The sequence below is a fragment of the Rhinoderma darwinii genome, chromosome 1 (genome assembly GCF_050947455.1).
Source record: "Rhinoderma darwinii isolate aRhiDar2 chromosome 1, aRhiDar2.hap1, whole genome shotgun sequence".
NCBI classification, from domain to species: domain Eukaryota; kingdom Metazoa; phylum Chordata; class Amphibia; order Anura; family Rhinodermatidae; genus Rhinoderma; species Rhinoderma darwinii.
The window spans coordinates 338,007,576-338,024,426 of NC_134687.1; positions in this window are offsets into that span (position 1 = coordinate 338,007,576).

The window sequence follows — 16,851 nt, forward strand, 5'->3', positions numbered from 1 at the left end:
TGAGTTTCAAACCCTCATCATTATTAAAATCTCCACTTGCTCTCAGTGAATGGGAACATTCTTGTTGCAGTCAGAGGCTGAAAACACATACAGAGCAAATTCTTCTCACAGTTGAGAGTTTACTACAATTGTAGCTAGTCTAGGCAATCTTCATTAGCACTAATATTTGATATCGCTCATATTTATTAGACTGTATGCAATTGAAACAAACCCTCAGTTATAGGAGGTGTTAGGAGTGTATCAGTTTTCAGATTCTAGACTACAAGACTTTCATTGACAGCAAGCAGAGATCTTGAAAATGATGGTAAATGTAAACACAAAGCATATTGAAAAGCTGCAGAACCTTTTACTGTATAGAGGTTAATTATATACAGATTGTCGCAGGCCACAGGCCAGCACGACCCACAGCGGCCCGTCCGGAGCTGTGGTGTTCTGTTGGCAAGGTGACGCCACAGCTTCTTACACCGTGATTTGCGTGGCTTCAGCCGCAGGTTCGAGAAACGGACGCAGCTTTGTGATGACATTACCCGAAGTCATTTTAGTGGAACTGTTCCCTAATGTTCTTGCTTTGTTATCAGCCCTGGTTGTGTGTTTCCTGGAATTTTCCTAATTATTCCTGTGGTGTATTTGGCAACATGCACTATACAGTATGTCAGTTACAATATGTGGGATGTATCATAAGAAAACTCAAATTATGCCTAGGAGAACATATTAATGGTATCCACACTACAGCGATGACCACTAGCTGAAATGTTTCTAGTCTCTCCAAACATTTTAGAGATTGTCATAACAAATCCACACAGGGTTTGTCTGTTCTGGCCATAGAGTAAATTGTCCCAGACGAGGAGGGTGTTGGAGGAGACCGCTGCTAATACGAGAAGCCTTCTGGATTCTGAAATTAAATACACGCTCTCCTGCAGGTCTTAATTTATAATCTGATCTCATGTATTTTTATTAATAATTTTTCTAGTATTTTTTTACTCATTTTCAGAGTAACTTGCATTGTCTTGCTATGTATAATGCATCCTTTTGTTATACTAGCAATTTGCTATGTCCATACACATGTTTCAGTGTTGTCATCCTGACCACTAACCTGAGGATCATGGGATCCCTAAGCATTGTCCCTTTTAGGTATTTAACTTGTCCATTGTCTCAGTAACATTGGCTACGACTAAGGGTGTCCGAAACGTGTCAGAGATTTTCTTCCATTTTTCATATGTGCACATATGGTTTTTATCATGTTTTTTCATGAAAAGTTAGTTTTTAACTTCTGTCTACTATGTGGTTGCTGGATTTTCTTTCTATTCCAAGTATACCAGTGTATTGACCTTTGACCTGACCACCCACCCTGCCACCAATTTCTGGAACTGACACTGACTGCCAGTTACCGAACCAGATCCATTTGACAATGCTTCTGACCAGGCCTGCTGCCTGCAGCCTGTCTATTGGCTTCTATCCTAAGAACAGCGACTTGGGTATCCAACCGGCAAAGTTCTCACCCCCTTGCAGGGTTAAAGATGAAGATCACATGGATTTCTTAGATTTCGCTTCCCAGGTCAGCCACCGCAAACTCAATAACAGTCTCTGGGAATTATTTTTTTGCCTGCTGTCAGATATTTCCTGTGTTGGAGCGCAGTTCTAGCTACAAGTACCCACATCCACTTGCAAGTCCTATTCAGCTATGCTTTTTCGTTGTGCAAATCTGCGACACCACTCTGAAGCTATCATCCAAATACCAACTGAGGTACATTCTTAGACAAAGAATCAAATAGAGAGCGTTACAATAGATGTATTATTTAACAAATTTTATCTTTGTTACTACTATATTTTTAATGGTAATTAATCATTTCAATGTGTGGATTCATGTCCTTTCCTACATACCTAGGGGTATTTTTACACGGCCCGACATGGGCCGTGTAAATGAGCGCCGATCAATGAGACAGCTCGTTGATCGGTGCTCGTTTGCGCCTTCCACAAGGAGCTAGTGTAAACAATACAATCAGACGATGAACGAGCGTTTGCTGTGAACGCTCGTTTGCCCGATAATTGGCCGGTGTAAAAGGGCCCTAAACCCCTTTCTCTTTTCTAATGACACTGATTACATTTTATAACACTGAATGAAACTTTCTGGAGTTGCCTAGAAAAATGGATGATGCAGTGGATCGTTTAGTTAATAGTTAATGTGTTGACTTCTTAATAACAGCTTAGAATTCATTTTGAGTGTTTTAGCAAATTGCACAATTCAGTTTCTGAGTCTCTTGAAGTTTACACCAGATCTACACAGGGATTTTTTTTTGTGGAATTCTCCACTGCCACTGTACCTTGCAGTCGTGTACTATGTGTTTTCCATACATTGCATGCTCTATACCTGTCATTTTTTACTTTAATGGGAAAAACGCTAATACAAAATCTGAATGCACATAGGCATTTCAAATACTTAATAGGAAAAATTCTGATATGTTTTTAGTTTTCGATCATGCCACAAACTGTTGTACTTAAATTCACAGTTTAGCACAAAGACGTACAGACATACAGGTTTCTGCCCTAGAAATAATGCTTCTGTAAGGTTGTGGAAAGGCCCCCTTTTCATAATGTGGAATGGCACAGATGAGATGTGGAGTTGCCCCTTCCCCAAGAAAGTACTACTGTCTCTTAAAATGAACAGATTTATGTTTGTGTTAATATTTTCTTTCCTACAAGTTCAATAAAAGAGTAAGAACAATGGTAATGTTTTATATATTATGTATATATTTCTATTGCTATGATGCCATCTGGTGGCCAGGCTACATTATTATGTCTTGCTAGGTGCACAGGACATGTTCTGAGTGATGCAGGTCCTAGAGCCATAAAAGAGCACTGCTTCACTGTATACACTGCATCTGTATCTTACGCTGAATCCTGAACTTGTCAGGTCTGTGGGACTGATGGGTTCAGTGTCAGCAGGTCCTGTGTGTCTCTGACACGCTGGATCCACCTGTAATACATCACATCTAAGTTAGATGTGATAGATTACAGGTGGATACAGTCGACTACTCTATTGATACCGCCAATAAAACGGAAACCCTGTGAAACGGAGACAAACAGAAACCATTAGCAACGGAAGCATTACCATTGAAATGGTAACGGAAAGCTATGGTTTCCGTTTGGTTTCCGTTCGTGGGTTCCCCTGACGGAAAGGTCTGACGGATCCCACGAACGGAACCACAACGCAGGTGAGAATGAAGCCTAATATTTACTGTATGATCTTTACAGATAGTGGAGGGTACTATTTTTTGGGGTTTAAGCAACTCCCAGTATATAATTACCATTATTCAGGTCATACTGGAAGCTGCTAACCTGACTTTGCAAATGATCTCTGTACTGAAATGTATTTGTACTGAGCTTTGTTCTGGTGTCATATTCATGTACTGAGCTTGGTTCTGGTGCTGTATATATATATATATATATATATACACACATACACATACATATATATATATATATATATATATATATATATATATATTATTCAAAAAAATAGGCAGCACTCCGTAGTATTGTGGAAAAAAGTGGGTACTTTATTGCCCCATGTGCAAAGTTTCAGTTCTGTCCCCTAGAGCCTTTCTCAAGCAAATAACGTGATTAATTCAGAGTATATAACATGGTGTCAATCAACACTACAAAATCATTACAATCAAGCAAAAAAAATGCATCAAAGCATTATATAAACAATGTACCATATAAAACACTGCATAAAATACAAACACATTGTGTCATAGTAGGATGGATAATCTAAAGCATATATCATAAGAATAACATCAGATCTAAAATATCCAATTAAATAAAGTATAACCATATGTGCAATACATGTGTGTGTATTAAAAGTAATTAAAAGAAAATCGCCTCTTGGAATCACACATTCATGGCGCCACCATAGCAGCGAGCAGGAAGCGCTACTGCGCAAGCGTGAGCAATTTTGACAGGTTCAGGGTATCAAGGATATCCGGCGTGCAGCCGCGCATGCGCAATACAGCGAAGACACGGATGCGGCCATCTTTAGAATGGGAACAGGTAAATTAAGTGAATTATACTATATCTATTAGTAATCCAGAGACAAAGATTAGATTAATTGAATGTATTAAGTAGTTCCTAGTATTAAGTGAAAAAGGGGGATATTTTTGAAGTACCTGAGGACAGTACGAATGAGCATCGGTGTATCTTATTTACACTGTCTGTATATCGATACGTATGTGACGTCCCGAAGGAGTAGGGAAAAATCAACGATACCCTCTTAGCTTTATTATATGAAAAAGGGAGAGTGGAATGTATAAATATCCATTACCACCAACCGGAAAGGAGGACACTGGCACCATAGACATGTCGTATATCCATGTGCCTAAGTGTCACCTTAGACTCCTCAATCGGTACTTTAGTTGCTTTACTTTAATTGCCTGACACATGTTCCTGAACTCACTAATTATCCTTTACTTTCTTATCATAGATCTAAAAGTTTGAGGGATAGACTGGTGAAGGCCGATATGGGTCCTCTCAAATCAGGCAGACAGACATACCTGGCGAAACCAAAAATAGGCTGTTTTCCATGTTTGGGCTGCATTAATTGTAGTCTCATGTTGAAAGGTTCTACTCTTGTACATCCCAATACTAATTTTTTTTTCATATTCGACATTTTCTTACATGTAACGCTGATTTTGTCCTGTACGTTTTACAATGTCCTTGCCCCCTTCTGTATGTTGGTGAGACCACACTTGACCTACTAACTAGGTTGAACCAACATAGGTATACTATCAGAAAAAAACGCCTGGATTTACCTGTATCCAAACATTTTTCGGATATGGGTCACACAGAACATCAATTAAGATTTTGGATCTTAGATCACATTCCCCCTCTTAGACGTGGTGGAAATAGGACCAAGTTACTTAAAACAAGAGAGTTGCAATGGATAGGTAGGTTCAATACCCTGAAGCCCAATAGTCTCAATGTAGACTTTTCACTTAGTGGATTGGTGTAGATGAAACCCTCCCTCCCCTTCTTCCCTCCCTCTTACTCCCCCTTCCCCCTTTCCCTCCCCCCCCCCTTTTTTTACCTCTTCCCTTCTGCTGCGCCCCATTGATGTTGGTTTTTGACATTATCATTTATATAAATATATGTTTTAATATTTGAGATACTAATACACAACCGTTCAAAAGTTTAGGGTCACTTAGAACTATGGTACCCTCCCCAAACTCCTCCAGAGCATTCAAAAAGCCAGTAAGGGCTGTGCCTTGACCGGAATTGGGCAGGTTAAATGAAGCAAAGGTGTATACTTGAGAGTCAATAGATCCTTTGAGTAAGAGCATCCGTCCCAAATCATCACTGCGAGACCCCATGAATTCCCATGGGAGAGATCTGGAGAGCAAGATACTTGTCCCCCTGGATTTCGTGTCAGGAGAAAAACTATGATATGCATTGGGGAACCATGCGTTAGAGAGTTTGAAAGGTTTTTGTTTGCATAGCTGAGTTTCTTGAAGGAACGCCGCCTGTATATGCTTGCCTCTCAGCAGATTGAAGAGTATGGATCGCTTTCCAGGGCTGTGTAAGCCCTTGACATTCAACGAGCCTATTCTCAGGTCCACTTGTGTATGTTGCGCCATGTCCGCTGTGGGATGCGGTGGAGGGAGGGGAATGGAGGGGCGCTAGGAAGGGACGAGGAGAGGACAGGCAAGAAAAAGAAAGAAAAAGACTGAGACGACACACAAGAAAGAGGCCCACGGGCCGACTCCTTAAAGGTACGAAAACCTGTGAAGGAAGGGTGTTAGATTTGTGGGGACCTGGAAAACCAAGGGGGGGCGGGGGAGCCCCGGACAGCAAACACAATCATCAAACAGTAAACCATTTCTTCCATCGCTTGTCTTGAGGAAAGCGACGGAGGCACATACATTTATAGAAACAAAGTCTTACATCCCAGTTTCTAGTATATCGAGGCGGGTTACAAAGATCCTGAACTGAGGGTTAAGTCCGCTTATGACCAACAGTCAGGGTAGAAGCACCCGTTAGTAAAGGCTGCCATGACCGCATGTCGGACAAAAATCTATCCTCATACCTGTCATGGGAGTCTGAAGCGTGGCAAGCAACAGGTACGTAACCGACAGTAACAGTATCCTATAAATATGAGCTAGAATAATAATAAAAGAATCCCCCAGTGACATAGCGCATCAGCTGCCTAGTATAGCGATACAGTGAAATGTAGGAAATGAGGGAGGTATCAGTGTGATTAACATATCATAAGCAGCAGGTTATATCACGCCCTACAATCGCCATCGGATACCACCCATACTTATGTCGCTCTAGACGAAACAGTCAAACCAACTCGTTGCGACCAGACCGCAAACCTAGAGGAATAAGTGGATGACTAAAACAGCCACTATATCTATACTGGAGACATGGGTACCCATTGGCATGCTGAGTAAAAACAGTAGCTGTAAGAAAACAATGTTAGCAACAGAAAGAAGCATAAACTGGACAAAACAAATTGATTCCATTGGAAGCCAATGATGCAGGCGGCCTCGTAAAAATGAGAAATAAAAGGATATCAGCGTGTGTGTCCTCTTTTAGGCTTCAGGCGGGACCCGGCGGGAGAGGTCAACTAGCGGGAGATGTGGTGCCCCCGGGATAGACCTGCTGAGAAATGGCTGGCTGGGTCGTCTGGAGTGGCGGCGTTGAGGTTGCTCGATTCTTTCCAGTGCTAGCCAGTCCGGAACAGGAAAAGGGTCAATCTGAAGAAAACAAAATAGGCCATCAAGATCCGAGGAGTGGCGTAGGAGGTAAAAGCCAGAGTTGTTCTTGACGACAACATGGAACGGGTGTCCCCATCTATAAGTGGCGCCTGCAGACTTAATCTTCTCCAGCAGAGGATGTAGAAGACGTCTCATATAGAGTGTTCGTGGTGAGACATCAGGGTATATAGTGACCGTACTCCCTTCCACGGACACCGGACCATGTGACCAAGCACCCCGGATAATTGCATCTTTGTCGGTGTAGTAGTGCTGACGGCATAAAACGTCCCGAGGTGTGGACGGATCGAGCGGGCCTGGGCGAGAAACTCTGTGAATGCGGTCTATAAGGAAAGTCGCTTCTGGCGGCCGGTTAGTGAGTTTGTTGAAGATAATAGAGACTCTAATCACCAGCTCGTCTCGTGGGCCCATATCCGGAAGACCTTTCAGGCGAACGTTGTTCCTGCGTCCCCTGTTCTCCTGATCATCCAACTGAAGCGCCAAAGATTGTAAATGTGTTCTAGTGCCAGTGGCTGCCCTTTCCAGAGCGGTTACCCTGGAGTCAATAGCAGAAACAGTGTGCTCAGTAGTAAGAGCCCTAGAGTCTATTCTGTCCACTTCCAGACGCAGGTCAGCTATATCTTGCTGGTGTGCCTGCTCAACCCTGGTAACCAGAGAATCAAGGTCCTGCCTGGTGGGGAGGGCTTGTATCATTTCCCTCAGTAACTGCAAGTCAGCATGTAAGCCCGATGGCCCAGCCTGTACTTCAGGGACACGTGTGTAGTAAAATGGCAGGCGATTACCTCAATGGAGATGTGGTAAGGGGAGATATAGAGCTTACCGCGTTCTGGGTGCTGCTGCAGAGAGGATCAGTATCCGGAGTCGTGCCAGCAGGAGCACGCCGCGGTTGAGGAGGAGGAAGAAGGAGAGCCGACATCTCTGTGGCCGGGCGTGGTGCCAGTGCGTCCGCCATTGCTGCAGGAGAGTCTGCGGCCGTTTGTGAGGAGGAAAGGAAGCAGTCCATGCTTTTACAGCGGCCGGGGGAACAGGGTAAGGACCGAGAGGTTCCAGGGCAAGTTCCCCTGTGTTTTGCTGGCATCGCCTGCCGGGTTTACCCGGTGTAAATCGCTGCTATTTGGCTGCTGGTCCGGAGCTCCCCCAGAACGCGTGCTCACGGCTCCATAGCTAAGCCACGCCCCATATATATATATATATATTTATTTATTTATTTATTTTTTCTTAACCAGTGGGCACCAAAGGGGGTGATCACTGGTTAGTGGGCAGAAAAGGGGCAGATCGCTGTTTTTTTTTGTTTTTTTTCACAATCTTCACTGAATTTGTACTTGCTTCCGAATCTGACAAGCTCTCTGACAGGAATGAGCTTGTCAGAGACGGAGATGCTGGCAAACCACTGCTCCTGCGCTGTGATTGGCCTGTCAATACTGACTGGCCAATCACAGCTCATGCTGGCACGGGACAAGATTGGTCCTGTGCCGCGAGTCCTGCTCGGCAACTGTCTATGACTGTTGCGATCGGGACGCTGTCACCATGTCTATTGACATGGTGACAGTTTGAAGCTTGGGCGTAACAGTACGCCCGAATGCGTGGAATCACTTTCATTCCGGACGTACAGTCACGCCCAATCGCGGGAAGGGGTTAAGGGATGGAGCCCCTCATTCATCTATTTAAATACTAAAGTACCGATTGAGGAGTCTAAGGTGACACTTAGGCACATGGATATACGACATGTCTATGGTGCCAGTGTCCTCCTTTCCGGTTGGTGGTAATGGATATTCATACAATATTCATTGACCACTCTTTCCACTCCACTCTCCCTTTTTCATATAATAAAGCTAAGAGGGTATCGTTGATTTTTCCTTACTCCTTCGGGACGTCACATACGTGTCGATATACAGACAGTGTAAATAAGATACACCGATGCTCATTCGTACTGTCCTCAGGTACTTCAAAAATATCCCCCTTTTTCACTTAATACTAGGAACTACTTAATACATTCAATTAATCTAATCTTTGTCTCTGGATAACTAATAGACATAGTATAATTCATAGAAAAAGATGAAGGATTGAATCCAGCGATGAGTCTGTGTGATTCTGTCCTTCATCTTTTTCTATGCTTACACGTGTGCCGACACGGGGATCCGTGCGTGAGTGACTCTGCATATCTGGTGAAAAGGTGAGCTGGAGGAACCCTCCTATATTTTTTCTATAGTATAATTCACTTAACTTACCTGTTCCCATTCTAAAGATGGCCGCATCCGCGTCTTCGCTGTATTGCGCATGCGCGGCTGCACACCGGATATCCTTGATACCCTGAACCTGTCAAAATTGCTCACGCATGCGCAGTAGCGCTTCCTGCTCGCTGCAATGGCGACGCCATGAATGTGTGATTCCAAGAGGTGATTTTCTTTTAATTACTTTTAATACACACACATGTATTGCACATATGGTTATACTTTATTTAATTGGATATTTTAGATCTGATGTTATTCTTATGATATATGCTTTAGATTATCCATCCTACTATGACACAATGTGTTTGTATTTTATGCACTGTTTTATATGGTACGTTCTGTACATTGTTTATATAATGCTTTGATGCATTTTTTGCTTGAGTGTAATGATTTTGTAGTGTTGATTGACACCATGTTATATACTCTGAATTAATCACGTTAGTTGCTTGAGAAAGGCTCTAGAGGTCAGAGCTGAAACATTGCACATGGGGCAATAAAGTACCCACTTTTTTTCACAATACTACGGAGTGCTGCCTATTTTTTGAATATTGTATAGCTGGGATCTTGGTCTGCTCACTAGGGCTTGCACCCACACTTTACCGGTGCTGCTGGATTTGTTTTTTTCTTGTCTATATATATATATATATATATATATATATATATAATGAGCTTTGTTCTGGCAATGTATATATGTAATGAGCTTGGTTCTGGTGTTGTATATATGTACTGAGCTTGGTTTTGGCCCTGTATATGTATACTGAGCTTTGTTATGGTGCTGTATATATGTAATGAGCTTGGTTCTGGTGCTGCATATATGTAATGAGCTTGGTTCTGGTGTTGTGTATAGAACTATATTGCTTGTAAAATGTACAAATGTTTTTATGCTCGAGTTACATGTGAAATGTAAAATGTGGAAAAGAAATGACACGTCATTCATTGGTAGAGAAAACAAATATGGCGAGCGGGAAGGAGCTGTCGGGAAAGAGGTTGGGGGGCGCCAAACTGAATCTTCGCCCCGGGTGCTGGAGAACTTAGCTACGCCTCTGCCCCTCATCATTCCCTTCTGAGCCCTGCTGTGTGCCCGGGCAGCTGATAACAGCCACATGTAGGGTATTGCCGTAGCCAGGAGATTACATTACATTACAATTTATAGGGCGTATGTTTCTGGTGGTACATGCTGGGCACACTATAATGGACACTGAAATGGCATATAGTTATAGAAAATTGCAAATTTCACCTCCATTTTGCTTTAATTCCTGTGAAATATCTAAAGGGTTAAAAAAACTTTCTAAATGCTGTTTTGAATACTTTTAGGGGTCTAGTTTTTTAAATGGGGTGTTTTATGGGGGTTCTAATACATAGGTCCCTCAAAGCCACTTCAGGACTGAACAGGTACCTTAAAAATAAGGCTTTTGACATTTTCTTAAAAATATGAGAAATTGCTGTTTATGTTCTAAGCCTTGTAACGTTCAAGAACAATAAAAGAATGTTCAAAAAACAATGCCAAGCTAAAGTAGACATGTGGGAAATGTGAATTAGTAACTATTTTTGGTGGTATAACCATCTGTTTTACAAGCAGATGCATTTAAATTCAGTAAAATACTATTTTTCACAAATAAACACTGAATATATCGACCAAATTCCAAAGTCTCACGAGAAAACAATCACAGAATTGCTTGGATAGGTTTGAGCATTCCGAAGTTATTACCACATAAAGTGAAATATGTCAGATTTCAAAAATGGACTCTGAGACTTAAGGCCAAAACAAGGCTGCGTCCTTAAGGGGTTAATATGCTCAGATGCAGCTGTACTTCCTCCTGTGTTAAGCAGGTAATATTGGGTGGGGAACCTTTTTCACTGTCCCCCAGATATCTGGTACTGGCAGCCCACAGTCAACACAAAGGAGAAATACATGTTTAATATCTCAGCACTCCATTTGTCCTCTACAATTATATTTCAATGGTCAGCTTTAAGAGGGACAATAGTATCAGATTAGTTCTTTTTGGCATTAATATATTTATAAAATTTTGGGGATTTATTTTAATGTCGTTAGCAATTTGTTTTTCTGTAGATAATTTTGCTAACTTGATTTTATTTTTACATTTCCTATTGAGATCTTTGTAAGCCTGAAATGCTTTCTCTGAACCCTCAGCCTTTAATGTTTTGAATGCTTTTGGTTTTGTCTTATTATAATCAGTAATTCCCTATTCATCCATAATAGGCTCCTTTTATTTCTAGACATTTTGTTACTAGAAGGTATAAACTTACTAAACGATTCATGTAATGTATGTTTAACACCTTGTCGACGTGCCACGTACATGTACGGGACAGCCACCTAGGGGAAGTATGGAACGCACGGGCTGAGAGCACTCCATACTGAGCAAGTGTCGGCTGTATGTTACGGCCGACACCCCACTGCAACAGGCGGAATCGGAGATCACTTTGATTCGGCCCGTGTAACCACTTATATGCCACGGTCAATAGCGACCGCGGCATCTAAGCTGTTAGTATAAGGGGGGGCGCCCCCCCCCCCCCCCCGACTACGAGGTGCGGGGTGCCGAAGGTTGGCTTGGCAGCCTGGGGACCTAATGAAGGCCCCCTATCTTTGTACTCCTACTAAGCCCTGTCGGAGGCCAGACTTAAAGAGGGTCTGTCACCACATTATAAGTGCCGTATCTCCTATATAAGGAGATCGGCGCTATAATGTAGGTGACAGCAGTGCTTTTTATTTAGAAAAACGATCTATTTTCACCACATTATTAGCGATTTTAGATTTATGCTAATGAGTTGCTTAATGCCCAAGTGGGCATATTTTTACTTTAGACCAAGTGGGCATTGTACAGAGGAGTGTATGACGCTGACAAATCAGCGTCATGCACTCCTCCCCATTCATTTAGGCAGCGCATAGGGATCCTTTTAGATCGCTATGCACTTTCTTAGGCCCCATGCACACCACCGTAAAAAACCTCCGTTTTTGCGACCGTGCACTTTCATTGAACGCGGACACCTTTCCGTAGCACTACGGAAGGGTGTCCGTGCCGTGGAAATATTTTGGGAATTATGGAATATGTCAGTTATTTTGCATTTTGCGGGCCGTGCTCCCATACTTTGTATGGGAGCACGGCCCGAAAATGCGGCTGTTAGTCGGCGGGCCATGATTGCGGGCATGGTGGTGTGCATGGGGCCTTATACTAACACATTAACAATACTGAAGTGTTTAGACAGTGAATAGACATTCCACGGGATGTCTATTCACAATCTGTGCACTTCGTTACTGTTTTTGTGGTACTTACAGCAGAGGAAGCGTGATCTCGTTGTAACCGGTCATTTACCGCGTAATCTCGCGAGATTACACTTCCTCTGCTGTAACTACTACAGACAGAGTAACGAAGTGCAGAGATTGTGAATAGACATCCCGTGGAATGTCTATTCACTTTCTAAACACTTCAGTATTGTTAATGTGTTAGTATAAGACAGCGCATAGCGATCTAAAAGGATCCCTATGCGCTGCCTAAATGAATGGAGAGGAGTGCATGACGCTGATTGGTCAGCATCATACACTCCTCTGTACAACGCCCACTTGGTCTAAAGTAAAAATAAGCCCACTTGGGCATTAAGCAACTCATTAGCATAAATCTAAAATCGCTAATAAAGTGGTGAAAATAGATTGTTTTATTAAATAAAAAGCACTGCTGTCACCAACATTATAGCGCCGATCTCCTTATGTAGGAGATATGGCACTTTTATTAAGAGGCTCTGTCACCACATTATGAGTCTGTGAAAATCACGATATATTGAAATACATTAGTATTGCAATATATCGTTCAAATAAAAAAACTAAAATACAGTTAAAGTTTTTTTTAATGTACAAAAAAATATATTAAAAGTTAAAAAAATAAAAATTAACATAACTGGTATGGCCACATCTGTAAAATTCCAAACTATTCTAATATAACGTTATTTAACCCGCACGATGAAAACTGTAAAAAATAATAATAATAATTGAAAGATGCCAGAATTAGCTCCCCCAAAAAATGGATGTGATCAAAAAGTTGCATGTACCCCAAAATGGTACCAATAAAATCTACAGCTCATTCCAAAAAAAATAAGCCCTTATACCACTCAATCAACGATAAAATATAAACGTATGGCTCTCAGAATGTGGCGACACAAAACAATTTTTTCTTTAATAGCTTTTTCTTTATAAAAGTGGTAAAACATGAAAAGAACTATATAAATGTAGTATCTCCGTAATTGTATCACCCATAGAATAAGGTTAACATGTCATTTTACCTCAGGATGAACGCTGTAAATACGAAACCCAAAAAACAAAGGTGGAATTGCTGTTTCTTACCCATTTCACCCCACAAATATTTTTTTCTGTTTCTCAGTACATTATATGGTACATTAAATAATACAGTAAAAAACTACAAGTCGTCTCGCCCAAAAGAAAAGCCCTTATACAGCTACGTTGACAGAAAAATAAAAAAGTTAGGGATTTTGAAAGGCAGTGAGGAAAAAACAAAAATGAAAATCTGAATATTGGCTGCATCTCCAAAGAATTGAATACTTCCCATTTAGCTTCAATCTAAATCGATGGCATTACCGAAGACAACGCAACCCATCTTACCTATTGACTTACCCTTAAACCCACAGTAAAATGACAGCGACTGAGGGACATTCTTAACAACTAATCTGAAAAATGAACTGTTCCTCCATGGGTTTAAGGTCTCAAAATTAATGATCTCACTAATGAAAAAACAAAACTAACACCACATGAATCAGAAACTAACAGAAAATATAGAATAGTGGCCATTAGGCTCTTACACTCCAAACTGAATCTTTCCCAAAACTAACACCAAATTCAAAGGCCTAAGTAAACTTCCCATTTACCCTATCGGTAAAAAGTCCAGGCCCAGATGGCCTCCCCATATACTACTATAAGCTTCCAACCAATATTGCAAATCTACTTGCTATCTTTCTGCAATGCTGGGCTATCAGGATCCCGTCTTCCCAGGCAATTACTTGAAGCACCTACACTATATGGGCAAAAGTATTGCGACAGTTACACATTACCTCTACAGGAGCTTTTATGACATCCCATTCTAAATCCATACGTAGATAAAACAGCTTCCAATCTTTTGGGAAAGCTTTCTACAAAATTTTGGAGTGTGTCTGTGGGAATTTTTGCCCATTCTCCTAGAAGAACATTTGTGAGGACAGACCCTGATGTTGGGAAGAGGGCCTGGCTCGCAATGTCCATTCTAGTTCTTCCCAAAGGTGTTCTATGAGGTTAAGGTCAGGGCTCTGTGTGGGGCCAGTCAAGTTCTTCCACACCAAACTCACCCAACCATGCCTTTATGGACTTTGCTTTGTGCAGTGTGGCACAGTCATGCTGGAACAGAAAAGGGCCTTCCCCAAACTGTCCCCACAAAGTTGGAAGCATACAATTGTCCTTAATGTCTTGGAATGCTGAAACATTAAGATTTCCCTTTACTGGAACTAAGGGACCTAGGCCAACCCCTGAAAATAAACCCATAGCATTATCCCTCCTCCACCAAACTTTAAAGTTGGCACAATGCAATCAGGCAGGCAACGTTCTTCTGACATTCGCAAAGCCCAAACTTGTCCATCAGACTGCCATACAGAGAAGGGTGATTCGTCACTTCACAGAACAGGATTCCACTACTCCACAGCTTTACAACAATCCACTCGATAATTGGCATTGGTGAGGAAAGGCTTGCATGCAGCTTCTAGGCCATGGAAACCCGTGTCTCAGGACACAGTTTTTGTGCAAATGTTAATGCCAGAGGAGGTTTAGAACGCTGCAGTTAGTGAGTCAGAAGAGCGGTGGAGACTTTTATGCACTATGCGCCTCAGCACTCGGCGGCCCCGCTCTATAACTTTACGTCGTCTTCATGGCTGAGTTGCTGTGGTTCCTAAACTCTTCCACTTTGCAATAATACCTGTAATGTCGGGGTAGGGAGACAGACAGGTGAGCCCTAATCTACCCGCCTCTCAGTCCCTGCCTACTTGCACGGACCATCCTAGGCGACGGCGTACAACTGGGCGACGGTCCCTACGCTCAATAAGTGAATGACAGACAAACAGACAAGGGTACACAGAAGCTAAGGGAAATGGGACAGTTGCCCATGGCAACACCATGAGCAACAAGAGTAGTGAACTAGCCGAGTCAAACCAGGAGTGTACGAGGTACCAAACGCAGAGCAGGAGAGTAGTCAGTAAAGCCAGGGTCAATTTGAAGCAGAAGTCAATAGTACTAGCAGGAACAGCAGAGCCAGGAAACCAGACAGAATCACAGGCAAGGAAGAGCAGGAAATGAAGCTATAAATAGATCGAGAGCGGGAGCTAGCTCTGTCTGGCCAGGCTGTGATAGGTTCTCCCACTCCTCAGCCTACCAGCCTGAGTGGTAGCAGATCGAGTCACTCTATCAGACCTAGGAGCAGATGCAGACTGATTAACTACGGGCGTCGACACAGAAGCTGTGTCTGGCAGATCCTTTACAATACCACTCACAGTTGATCATGGAATTGTTGCAATGCTGGCATCCTATTACAGTACTATGCTCTAATTTAGTAAACTCTTTCCACCAACCCATTCTTTCACAAATGTCTGCATGTCTAGGTGCTTGTTTTTTTATACCTGTGATAATAGGACTGAATGAAGCACCTGAATTCAATGATTAAGAGGTGTGTCCCTATAATTTTGTCCATATAGTGAAGGGGTTCTAAACTGGTGGACCGTTGTCCAGACCAGTGGTGTCGGTAGCACTGGGCATTCAGGGCAGAAGCCCGGATTTTTGGCATAGTGTCCCAGATCCCCGGGCAACTGCCACATTCAATTGTACCTGCGTCCTCAGGACGCAGATACAATTGAATACTATGGCGGAGCAGGGAACTATGAGCTCCTTGCTCCACCATACACCCAGGCTACAGCAGCAGCATTTCGAGCATTAATGACCAATGATTTACATTGATAGTCGGTCTGCATGCTATCAATAGTGATAGTAATATGAACTGTCTTCATTATTTACTAATAATAAAACAACTGACGTTTTTTCTTAATATTTTAAAAACATTTTTATATATATATCAAATTCTAGACCAAATTCTTTTCATACTCACATTTCCTTACTTACTTTTTTGTTCGACAAATAGCAACAGATAACTCTAATAGTGTCTCTTCTGATCGTAAAATCGCATGTTAGGTCGATTTGGCTACCAGTGACACCTTGCGTTTTTGAACACCCGTTTTATGCATCCGATGGTTTTAACCTTTTTATATATTTTATTCCTTTTACTTTTAATATCATCTAAACCAGAATGATTTAGTATTAGGGACATGAAACATTTATATGTACTGCACTAATAATATACATGTATGTATATATATATATATATATATATATATATAATAATTTTTTTACAAATATATATATATATATATTTTGTGATAATTTTTGACAAGTTTATTGTGTATTGTATAATTATATGTATATATGTTTTTTGACAATTTAATGTAATTTATTCCCTTCCTGTTACACATTTTTTACTACTTATTCCAGGTTTTTACTGCATTTTACAGTGTGCATGTGTTTATACACTATTTTAAATATTGAGTTTGAAGGACTCACTATTTTGTTTGTAACTATATGTGTGTTTATGTATTGAAAAAAAAAATAATTCTATGAAATCTATACGGGTGCAGTTCCCGTTTTTCTTTTCTTTTCCCCTGTGCATGTATTAATTTGTTTGGTAACGATTCATTCTAAGATAGTCTTTTGATACATCTGTTATTTATGACGTCATATTTAACCTTTTGACCTCTCC